This window comes from Lipotes vexillifer, unplaced genomic scaffold (assembly GCF_000442215.2).
Source record: "Lipotes vexillifer unplaced genomic scaffold, Lipotes_vexillifer_v1.1 scaffold100, whole genome shotgun sequence".
Classification (NCBI taxonomy): domain Eukaryota; kingdom Metazoa; phylum Chordata; class Mammalia; order Artiodactyla; family Lipotidae; genus Lipotes; species Lipotes vexillifer.
Window position 1 is genome coordinate 1,191,834 of NW_006774075.1, and position 11,866 is coordinate 1,203,699.

The window sequence follows — 11,866 nt, forward strand, 5'->3', positions numbered from 1 at the left end:
ACTCTTTCCAACCACATTTTAATCTTTGTCCAGAGTGGAGTTCTGGCAGCTAGACATCATCTTCCCTTCACCCCCACTGCTGTTTAAATGTCCCTTCGAGATTGGTGCCCCAGTGACCTGCCCTGCTGCCCACCCTTGACTCCACTCTAAGGAGACACATATGCATAGTCTCAGTCCCCTTCTAGGGTAATCACCAAGTCCAAGATGGGGAACACACAATCCTCTCCCAATTAAAACAACTACAGTGCTGTTTCGGTGGAGTGAGAGAGGGGTACTTAATCTCCCCTTAGAGTTCAAATTTCAGCTGATTCAGAAGCAGTGATGGCAGAAAGGTGAACAGACAGGGTGACTGGTACCAGTCCAAACATCCTGGCGATGTTTCACAGGCCCGTGCCCCTTGGAAATGGAGCCAGGGAGACTGCTATGCTTTTCTGCAAGTGCCAGCACACTGCTAGGGGTAGTCACACCTGGGCCAGCATGCTCTGAACTCTTGTTATCTGGCAGCAACCACCCAGAATCTCTCTACGATGCTGAGAGTAGCTGTCAGACCAACACCTGCAGGCTGGAATTGCTGCCTTCCCAGGCAGAATCTTACAAACAACAGCAACCAGGTTATCTGCTCCATCATACTGGGCTCTTGCTTCCCTTGAATTGTTCAGGGATGGAGTCAATTTTCTGTCACCATCTGCATTGCTGCCTCTACCCCATGAGAGCAACCATCAAGATAAAGTCTCAGGGAAAGGGTCCTGCTCAGTTAACAATCAATCAATCAATGAGTTGTCTCCATTATTCCCTTAACACTTACCTATCTTCACTAAACACCTGCAGCCACTGGCTGGACTCCAGAGGCCCATCTCCCCTCCCCCAAATATGGGCATTCTGGAGACGAGAGTTAAAAATGTGTGGATAGGAATGATGTTTGGATATTTGATGCTCTGTGAGTGGTGCCTTGGACCTGGTATTGGAGGCCATTCAGACATGAGCCAACATAAAGGCCACTGCCCCACTCTGGTGCTAACCATCCACCATCCCATCCCTTCTGTTGAGAAGCCCCTTGGAGGGGCCCTTCCTAATGATAACATCAAGTAACAGGGTCCTACCTTTAAGAAGGGATTTCTCTCTTTGAACTGATTTTAGACAAGGAGTTTAAAATTTTCACTTCTTAGAAATAAGTCCACTCACTTTATAGTTCCTTTGTAGAACTCCAGAAACTACCATAAGAAATAGCACATCCTATCCCCAGATGGGGAAAAGAAAACGGGGATGTCTCCAACATTTACCAAAATTCTGTGACATTATTTTTTTTAATCCATAGACAAATTAAATCTTAATTTATTCTACTTTCCAAAGGAAAATTTTAGAGGGGAGAGATCACAAAATTAAACAGTGAGAGAGGCTGGGAGTCATTGATTTGGAGAAAGAGAAACAGGAAAAAGATGGAACAACTTCCCAAAAACGTTTCTGAGTTTGGACTTTACTTAAATGTTTATTACATTTTATTAAAATTTTAATTACATGGGCTTCCCTGGTGGTGCAGTGGTTGAGAGTCCGCCTGCCGATGCAGGGGATGCAGGTTCGTGCCCCGGTCCAGGAAGATCCCACATGCCGCGGAGCGGCTAGGCCTGTGAGCCATGGCCGCTGGGCCTGCGCGACCGGAGCTTGTGCTCCGCAACGGGAGAGGCCACAACAGTGAGAGGCCCACGTACCGCAAAAAAATATATATATATATGTATTACATATATAGTACTAGCTAATTTATTGAACACTTATTATGCACCAAGTACTGATGTGCATTTTATAAGCATTAGTTCATTAATTTTATTTAATCTGTACAGCAAGTCTATGTGGTAGAGTGGTATTATACTCATTTTGTACCTGAGGAAATCAGACAACCTGTCTAAGTGATAGCAGAGCTAGAAATTTATCCAGGTCTTTCTGACAGTGAAACCTGTGCTCTTAATCACTGGGCAAAATTATCCTCCAAACAAGAGTAAAATTTCATATAAATAAAACATAATAGTAATTCTTGACAACAAAACACAGAGGAGATATTTGCCTGTGACGTAGAAGCACAGAGGAAATACATAAAATGGTAAAGTTGGAGGAGCAATGCAACAAGTGTAATTAAATTAGCTAGTTGAAATGATTTGTTTGTTCCAATAACAGTAAGACCTTTCTTTGCTCAAAGTTCACCATTCTGGGCGGAAGAGAAACAAAATGTTCTAGAAACATCCCAGATGCTGCGGCATTTGGAACATTTGAATTAATTTTAGCAAGTCCCAGTGTTTCGAACATCTGCCTCACTGAGAGACACCCATTGATAACACCAGGGAGACGGTAAAGGGTACCATCCCCAAGGGCAATTATATCATCGGGGTGTTTGGCTCAGGACTTGAGTCAAAAGGCAGAGGTGGCTGGAAAATACGCTTTCAGCTGGCAAGAGAGTAAATCTCATCCTCCCATCCTAGATGTGGAAAGTGAACTCATTAGCATAGAGCAGAAAGTCCTCCAAAACCTAACATCTCCATCAACCCCTGCAACCTCCTGTACATTGCAGTGTGTTACACTGGTAGCAGGAAGTAACTTAAGGTAGTTAACAAAATATGCTGTAAGCCAGACTGCTTGGCTTGGTATCCCAGTGTTTTTACTTACTAGATACAACAGCTTCTCTGTGCCTCAATTTCCACATCCATCAGTGTGAATAATAATAATAATAATACCTAGCTCATGGGGTCATTGTGAGAATTCAATGAATACACAAAGTGATTGGATCTTTTTCCAGCAAATGGTAAATGCTATACACGAATGTTTGTTGCTATTATTATCATGTGTTCAAAGTGATTAAACTGAATCCTTCCTAAAATATCTAGAAGCAGTAGATCAGTGATCGCCTGCAGCTGGAGGTGGGAGCAGGGATTTATTCGAATGGGCACAAGGGAACTGGTGGAGGAAATGTAAATGTTCTAAAACTGGGTTATGGTGGTGGTTGCGCAACTGTAGAAATTTACTAAAAAAAAAAAAAAATCCTTGACTTGCACGCTTACAAGGCTTGAATGTTATGTTATATTCAATAAAACTGTTGGGGGGAGCTGGGGGAGGAGGGATAGATTGGGAGTTTGGGATTAGCAGATGCCAACTGTTAAATATAGAATGGATAAACAACAAAGTCCTACTGTGTAGCGCAGGGAACTATATTCAATACCCTGTGCTAAACTTTAATGGAAAAGAATATAACAAAGAATATATATGTATAACTGAATCACATCGCTGTACAGTAGAAATTAACACATTGTAAATCAACTATACTTCCATAAAATAATTTTTAAAACAAAAAATAAATAAAACTGTTTATCAAATTAAAAAAAAAAAATTCTTCCTTACATAGTCTATGACAGAGACAAGCAGTGTCAAAGTTCCCACCAGAAATTCTTGAAAATTTCAAGGTTAGACTGCAATACCTTTTTTAAAAAATCCTTGGGAAATGGCAAAAGTCAATTAGATTTGTCCTTAGAAAAAAAATTGATTTTCTTTTTCAATAATTCTATTAACTGAATCTTCTCCTTCACTCCAGCCAAAGACCAGAATTTGAAGAACAATTCCAGTCTCTGTCACCTGAGTAAGATAATCTTACATCACTTTTTCAATAGCAACACGTTTCACTAGCAGTTTAGACACATCACTCAATTTGCTAGTAATGTAATTTATACTACCTTCTAAATAATCAAAACAATGCAAATATAAACCTGCTATGCATATAAAATTAGCAAAACCCAAAACCAAACAAAAATTGATAAAACCTAATGCTGACAGAGTTGCAATTAAGCACAGATACTCAAGCATATATTTTGGCTAACAGTCTAAGATATTTTAATCCTTTTGAAAAACATAGCAATATGCTTCAAAAGCTTTTAAGTGTCTGTATCCCAATGAATTTATACCAAGGAAACAATTCAAAAGATAAAAGTTATAGGCACAAAGACATTCACAGCAGGGTTATTTGTAGTAAAGTAAATTATGTAAATATAAATGTAAAGTAAACGTAAGTGTAAAATAAATATACATACTATGAACTATTTTATTTTTCTCAATTTTAAGATATCTTTTTTGGTAAATTTTCAACATTTCTGAAATTAGACTGCATCTTACATTCATTGTATACATTTTTTTTTTTTTTTTTTTTTGTGGCGATACGCGGGCCTCTCACTGTTGTGGCCTCTCCCGTTGCGGAGCACAGGCTCCGGACGCGCAGGCTCAGCGGCCACGGCTCACGGGCCCAGCCGCTCCGCGGCATGTGGGATCTTCCCGGACCGGGGCACGAACCCGCGTCCCCTGCATCGACAGGCGGACTCTCAACCACTGCGCCACCAGGGAAGCCCCACTGTATACATTTAAAGTGGTAATATTTCTTCTCTTCCTTGAAAAGCTGTTATGAAAGCAATGGTGCATTTTAAAATCAGTAGCATCTTATGATCAAGAAAATGCAGTAGCCTGTGGTCATTAAAAATAGTAACTATAGATGTTGTTTAAAAACACGAAAATATCAAATACAACCATATTAAATTTTGTACGATTGGGGGTTAGAGTAGAAAGCAAGTAGACGAATGCAGGCTGACTTACAAGTAATATTTTCCTTCCTTTCACTTAGAGTTGCATGAATGTCACTATGATATTATGCATGTGTTAACATTTCTTCTTCGTTTTTTTAAAGAAAGAAACATGCCTTCACTGATATTCACTTCCCATGAAATCCTGGGCGAAATATCATGAACAAGATAGGAGTAAAAGCCACCTAAATGCCCTATTCATTGTAGAAACAGAAACCTAAGAGTTTTTAGGGACTTCTCTGATGGTGCAGTGGTTAAGAATCTGCCTGCCAATACAAGGGACATGGGTTCGAGCGCTGGTCCGGGAAGATCCCACATGCCGCGGAGCAACTGAGCCCGTGCGCCACGACTGCTGAAGCCCACGTGCCCACGCTCGGCAACAAGAGAAGCCACCACAATGAGAAGCCTGCGCGCTGCAAAAAAGAGTAGCTCCTGCTGCCGCAACTAGAGAAAGCCCGCGCACAGCAACAAAGACACAATGCAGCCAAAAATAAATAAATAAATAAATATTTTTAAAAATCCTATTAAAAAAAAAAAGAGTTTTTCATCCTTATCTCCTCCTTCCATTCCAGGAGGGGTTGTGTAGGAGCAGGCTGGGGAGAAGGGCGGGGTGACCCCTGAGGACATTTACCCCTGCAAGCTACAGTAGGGTGTCAGGAAGCCTAAAACAAACCAAACCCCCTAAGGGAGATGATGGGACCTGTTCAGACTGCGCACCTACTGCCACACTGGACCAAAGAGAACTGGGCTCCACAGCTAGAGAAGGAGAATGAAGATAAGGCAGTAGGGACACAACTGTTATTGAAAAATGAGACGGATGTCAGGAAGTTGATGTGGAGGTAGGCAAAAAGAGAGCCCTGGAAGGAGAAATAAGTTAGGAAGAAAAGAGAGAACGAACTAGAACATCCTCAAAGACACATGGTGTAAGTCCTCACCAAGTATTTGTTGAAGGAATAAATAAGGGAATGAATGACTTCTATATGCCTAAATGTTAATGCCATGCCTGACCCATAGTAGTTGCTCAATAATTTATTCAACCACTATTCATTTAACAAATATTTACTAAGCATCTGTTAGGTGGCAGGCAATTATCTAGGCAAGGTAGACAAAGCACTGAACAAAACATAAAAATCCATGCCCTCAGGGAGCTAACACTCTGGTGGGGATGGAGCAAGGTAGAAAGGTGGGTAGAGAAAACTGACTATAATAAACAAGACTGTAAAACATACAAAACATTAGATCATGATATGTGCTGTGGAGGAAAGGCAAGAGTCCAGGTGGATGAGAGTGCCTGAGAGTGAGGGAGAAGCTTACAACTTTAAATAGAGTATTCAGGGAAGACCTCACTGAGATGGTAACACTGGAGAAAAGACCTGAAGGAACTATAAGAGGAAGCCATGTGGATACCTGAGGGAGAGGAAATAGCACGTGCAAAGGCCCTGAGGTGGGAATGTGTAAAGCCTGTTCAATGATCAGCAAGGAGGTCAGCGTGGGTGGAGCAGAGTGATGAGCTCAGAGAAGGAATGAACAGGTTGGGGCCTCCGAGACCATCTTAAGACCAAAGCTTTTACTCTGAGTGAAGTGGATAGACAGTGAAAAGTCTGGACCAGAAGGGTGACATGATCTGACCAATTTTAACAGGATCCATTGCTGTGCTGAGAATAGTCCATAGGGGAAAGGCAAGAAGCAGGGAGGCCAGTTTGAAGCCTATTTTAATAACCCAGCTAAGAGTCTTGGACCAAAATGATAATTGAAATGTACTAAAAAGTGATTGGATCTGGGAATATTTTGAATATGGTCCCCAAGAGGTTTGCAAATGGATTGGATGCGGTGTGTGATAGAAAGAGAGAGGTCAAGGGTGACCCCAGGTTTTTTGGTCTGAACAGATGGAAAATGGAACTTCTGTGTGCTGAGATGGGAAAAGTGGTGAGAGGAGTAGGTTTGGATGGAGAAGGCCAAGAGTCCCCTTTGGGGACACTGTAAGTTTGCAAAATTATTAGATAGTCCAGCAGAGTTGTCCTGTTGACTGGTGTTTAGGTTGAACCAATATCTGAACAAATGCTCAAAAAACAGAAAAGTGAAAAATGAAAACAGAAAGAAAGGAGAGAGAAAGGCAAAAACTATAATGCTGTTGATAAAATAAAAGAACTTCGAAAACAAACTTATGGTTACGAAAGGGGAAATGCGGTGGGGGGAGGGATAAATGAGGAGTTTGGGATTAACATATACACGCTACTATATATAAAACAGATAATCAACAAGGACCTACTGGATAGCACAGGAAACTCTATTCAATATTCGGTAATAACCTCTGTGGGGAAAGCATCTGAAAAAGAATGGATATATGCATATGTATAACTGAAGCACTTTGCTGTATACCTGAAACTAACACAACATTGTAAATCAACTATACTCCAATATAAAATAAAAATTAAAATAAATAAATAAATAAATAAATAAAATATAAAACAAAATGAAAGAGAGGGAGGCAAAGAGAAGGAACAGCCTCTGAAACAGGGAAGAGAACAAGTGAGGAGAGGTGAGCGCTGGTGCTGAGCCCGTGCTGACAGGGGTCTCTAACCCTCCATCTCCTGTCAGTGGAGGTCTGAGTTTCCTCCCAGCCCCACTTTCACCACTCCTAAGAGCCTGCATCCTAATCTGCCGTTGTCTGACACTGTAAATACCAGTGACAAGATGATTTCTCGCACGTTTGTCTAAAATGTGCTCATTCCGCCCGGGCTGTAGGATGGTTGGAAATTGGAAATCTGGGAGCAGGGCAGAGGCACCTGGCCCTCTGCATCACACGCTGTCAACCCTGCCTGGCTCTTCTTAATACTCGCTTGCCATGGAATAGGAATTGTTCCAGGCCCTTCCTCTGCACTCCTGACTTGGGCAGGCTGGGAAAGGCGGTTCACCGTGAATAAGGAGGGTTAGGAAGACACGGGGCAGAGGGAGGATGACGAGGCAGGAACTCACTGGCCAGCAGCTCTGTCTTCAGAGTCAAGGGGAAATGCTGATGGAAAACAAAGAATTAGCTCCTCTGGAATAATCCTGGGAAAACTGTCTCCCAGCCTTTCCTTCTGAGTTGATGTCTTTGGCTCCGTGTTTGGAGAGAGCTGAAGTCACCCCCAGAAGTCCTGGGGCCCAGGTCTCAGCTAACACTCACTGTGTCATCTTGGGCGAGTCACACAACTTCCCAGGACTCTGTAGCTCATTTGGAAAAGTAAAGATAATTAGCGTTTGCCTGCCAGAAGGCAGGATGACAGGCCGGATGATCCGGCTCAGGCCCTTCCAGCTCTAAGGTCTATGATTGTGTGATGGTTATAGAAAGTGAAATGCACAAGGGCAGGAGTTTAGAGATGTGTGCAGGGAACAGATGTGCTCGGTCACCCTCCTTCTCACAGTAGAACTTCTTATGGCATCTTCAGCAGAAAGCGAAAACCCCTATCCTGGCTCTTTATTCTGTGAGAAAACCATATATTTTGTATTCAACCGGAACTGCGTTTAAATTCTTGGTTCCAACACTTCTAGAATTATAACCTGGGGAAAAGTATTTAACCTTTGCATGTCTCTGTGGACTCATCTGTAAAATGAATATAGGAGAAGGCAAAGATTTCTGGGTTGCTGAGAGGATTAAATATGATGATAAATGTAAAACACTAACTCTATCAGTCATGGTCCAGTCATAACAACAGAGATCACTCTAGGTATTTAAAGGATTGAATACAGAGGATTGGTTACTGCAGTGACGGAAGAAAGCCCAATAGGCCTTCACTTCCAACCTCAGCTCAGCCTCCAGACCCCCAAACCCCAGCCTTGATCCTACACTCCAGGGTCCCCTGTATCTGGAAGAGAAAACTGGGCATGAATAAAAAAAAAATCTAAGGGCAGATTCCAAAGAGGAGGGTAGTGAGAATCTAAACCGTGGAAGTACAAATGGAGGTGGGAGGCCAAAAATAATTTATAGGCTTGCCTAATGAGAGAGAAGCAACTTTTCTTTTCTCTGTTTCCATGCAGGAAAGATTTCCCTAGGAAACAGCTGCCTTTCCCCATCCCGTTACAATGGGGCAGTGGAATGATCCCCTTAACTTGAATTTAGGGAAAACAAATGAGTACGCTGAGCTCAGCTCCACACTTCTCATCCTCGGCATGAGCTACCCTCAGGGAGCTGGCATATTCCAGCTGGTTATTCCACCAAGTGCCATAGGCGACGGGGGCCCTATCCTTCAGTGACCAGGTAGATCAGTCTACTTTACCCTGAGTAATAGTGATGGGCCTTTTGCCTCTCTTGGCCAAGCCTGGTATCAGCAGCAGTGGAAATGAAGATGGCCTCCACTTTGACTCCTTTATTTCTCAATTTGTTCAAAACCCAGGGAGGGAATAAAGGTAGGACTGCTCAGAAGACCCCAACAATGAAAATGAGCCCTGGTCTTTGCTTTAATGCTCTAGCTGCACGCATCACTATTGTCACTAACTAATTAAGGCTATAATTATTCATGTCATCAGAAGTAGATATTTATCACCACAGTTCATTTCTTTGTTTGCCAGCGGATTTATCTTTCAACTCCTGTCATTGTCACGGTCACCTAGGAAATTTGTTTAAAATACAGATGCCCAGGCTCCAACCTTTGGGATTCTGAGTCAGTAACTGTGTCTTTTATAAGCACTCCCAAGGTATTCCCTCACTTTGAGAAGCAAGGTGTATAACTAGTGGTCCTCAATCTTGGCTTCACTTTGAAATAACCTGAAAAGCTTTTAAACATAATGATTACCTAAATCCCACTCCTAGAAATTCAGATTTAATTGCTTAGGGATGACACCTGGCTCTGTGGACTTTTAAAAGTTCTCTAGGCGATTCTAACATGCAACCTGGGTAAGACCCACTGGTATAGCCCCTCAAAAGAAATCTTTCTTTAAGGTTGTTGTTGTTTTTAAAGATCTTTGCTGTTGTTGATGGGAGGAAAGGCTTTCTGTTCACTGAATGCCTCCTGGTATCTGGAGTTCCTCTTCCTCTGCAGGACACAACATGGTAGCTGAATCCCCAAAGTCCCAGCACCAGCATCAAAGTGTAATACCGCTCTGCTGTCAGATGAAGTGCAATTTACATCTCTTTAACTAGATGTATTGGTGTTATTACCATTGAAATCCTATTGATTGAAGTGCTGCTCTTAGCAACACATTCCAATTTTATCATCCTTAGTCATTCTTACATGAGTATATATGTAGAAACAAGCTCTGGTATTTAAACTAGCACGCAGTTGGGGATGAAAAGGATCAACTGCAAATCTCTAACCTGCCTGTGAAATGAACCCAAAACAATAAATGCCCCCACTTCAGGGACTTTTCTCTTGGTCCTCTAGATTTTCCTTCTGGGGAGAAGCATGGGTAGGACAAGGATCTGAGACCAAGTTTAATTGGGAGTCAGTTCCCATTTTATGAACTGTTCATTTTATAGATGAAGGATGCAAGGACAAGAGATGTAATCAATTAACTTAAGGTCATCAGCTGGTTAACGGTGGAGCGGTGAGCAGAACATACTCTTTCTTAATCCCCATCTGGTACTCTTGGACCCAGCCTATATGGCACCTTTCTTTGCCTCAATATTGGGTCTGTAACTTCAGCCATGAGTCCTCCAAGAGGAGAGAGGAAATCTGGGGACCGCAGGATGGGTTCCAGGGTAGAATGACTCTGGGCAGTGCGAGAAGAGAGAGGAAACTCAAGGTAGAAGTTAGGAAAGATCTAAAAGTAGAAGAAAGCAAAGAAGGCCACTTGCATCTTGCTGTCTTGAGGCAAATGTGGGTAGGATGACAGAGATAACTGCCAACTGTACATGTCAAGTAAAATTAGCTCTACTAGTATGGATTTCAAGATATGATGTAGAAACAGGGTCAGGGGGAGGAGGGGTGACAATCAAAGGGCTATACCTCTCAGTGAGAAGCACAGGAGAGTAAGGAACCAGACAGATGATCAAATTTATAGAAAAGAAGAAAAGGTTTTATTGTTTGACAAGGGATGATGTCACTGAAACTTTATAATTGGAAAGCTCTCATCAAATGTGGAAGAGAAACAGAGAACAAATAGCGAATGATCCAAAGCAAGATGTAGATGAGCAGTTGTAGGAAAAAAGGGCTCCAAAGCGCTTCCAAGAGAAAGTCGAAGTCCACAGCCTAAATCCCAAGTCCCTGTCTGACTCAGCCACTGTCTGTGTCCTTAGTCTCAGGTGATGACACTCCACAACCAAAGACCTCGCTACAGCTGTAGGCTGTACTAGTAAAATAAGACCAAGAGTCTGGAGCCAAAGCCCCGGGCTAAAAACCCAGTTCCACCGTTCACTCATTTTGTGACACCAGGGTGGCGACTTTATTTCCCTACCCATCATATGTCTTGGGATATTGACCTATAAATTCCACTAAAAATTCTGGACCATTCAGAGCCCTGATAGCCAACATTTCAAAGAGATGTAAGGCCTTCTCCAGTCTGGTCCAGTCTCTCTCCTAAGGGTTCTCAGTACAAAGGATTTGCCATGCTCCCCAGAGGGGTCTACCCCAAAGGGCTCAGTCCCAGAAATCTTAGGAGATGGAGCTCACATGGGGGGGGCGTTACCCAGGCTCAGAGGCTTCTGGAGAGGGAACTGTCAAATTGCTGTCAAACAGCAATTTGTAAGGGAGTTGAAATACGTATTTCCAGAAACTTCCACTCAGGAAGAAATCATATTTCCATAAGGGAACACAAAGAATGAGGGTGCCACTAAACATTATTTGGGTATTTGGGACATGTGCTTTTTATTTTTTATTTTTTGCCAACTCAAAATCAAGTCCTTTTCTTGTCAAATGTAATACTGCCAGAGTGAAAGTGACAAGACATACAATAAAGTTGAGAAAGAGAAACACAAAGACCTAGATAGTAACCTATTTATTTTCCAGAGGAAAAAAAGTAACAACTATTCTGGCAAAGAAAATAGCCCTGCATTTGGTCTCTTTTTTTTTTTTTTTTCCCTTGTTTTCCCCTCAATTTAAGAGAAAAACTTTTCAAATTCACACAAAATGGTATACCCTGTCTGCTTTTCTGTGGCTATCTTCAAATACATAACCTTTCAGGTCACCACAAAACACTTTTCTGAAATATGTCTCAATCTGTCTTTCAGTGTGACAATGAAATTACCAGTCAGTTCAGCATGTGACGTGACTGAATTAGGCTGTAGCTGACCAACTGCTATCATCATCATACTCCATTCTTTACCTCCTGGCCGGGGGAGCGGGGGG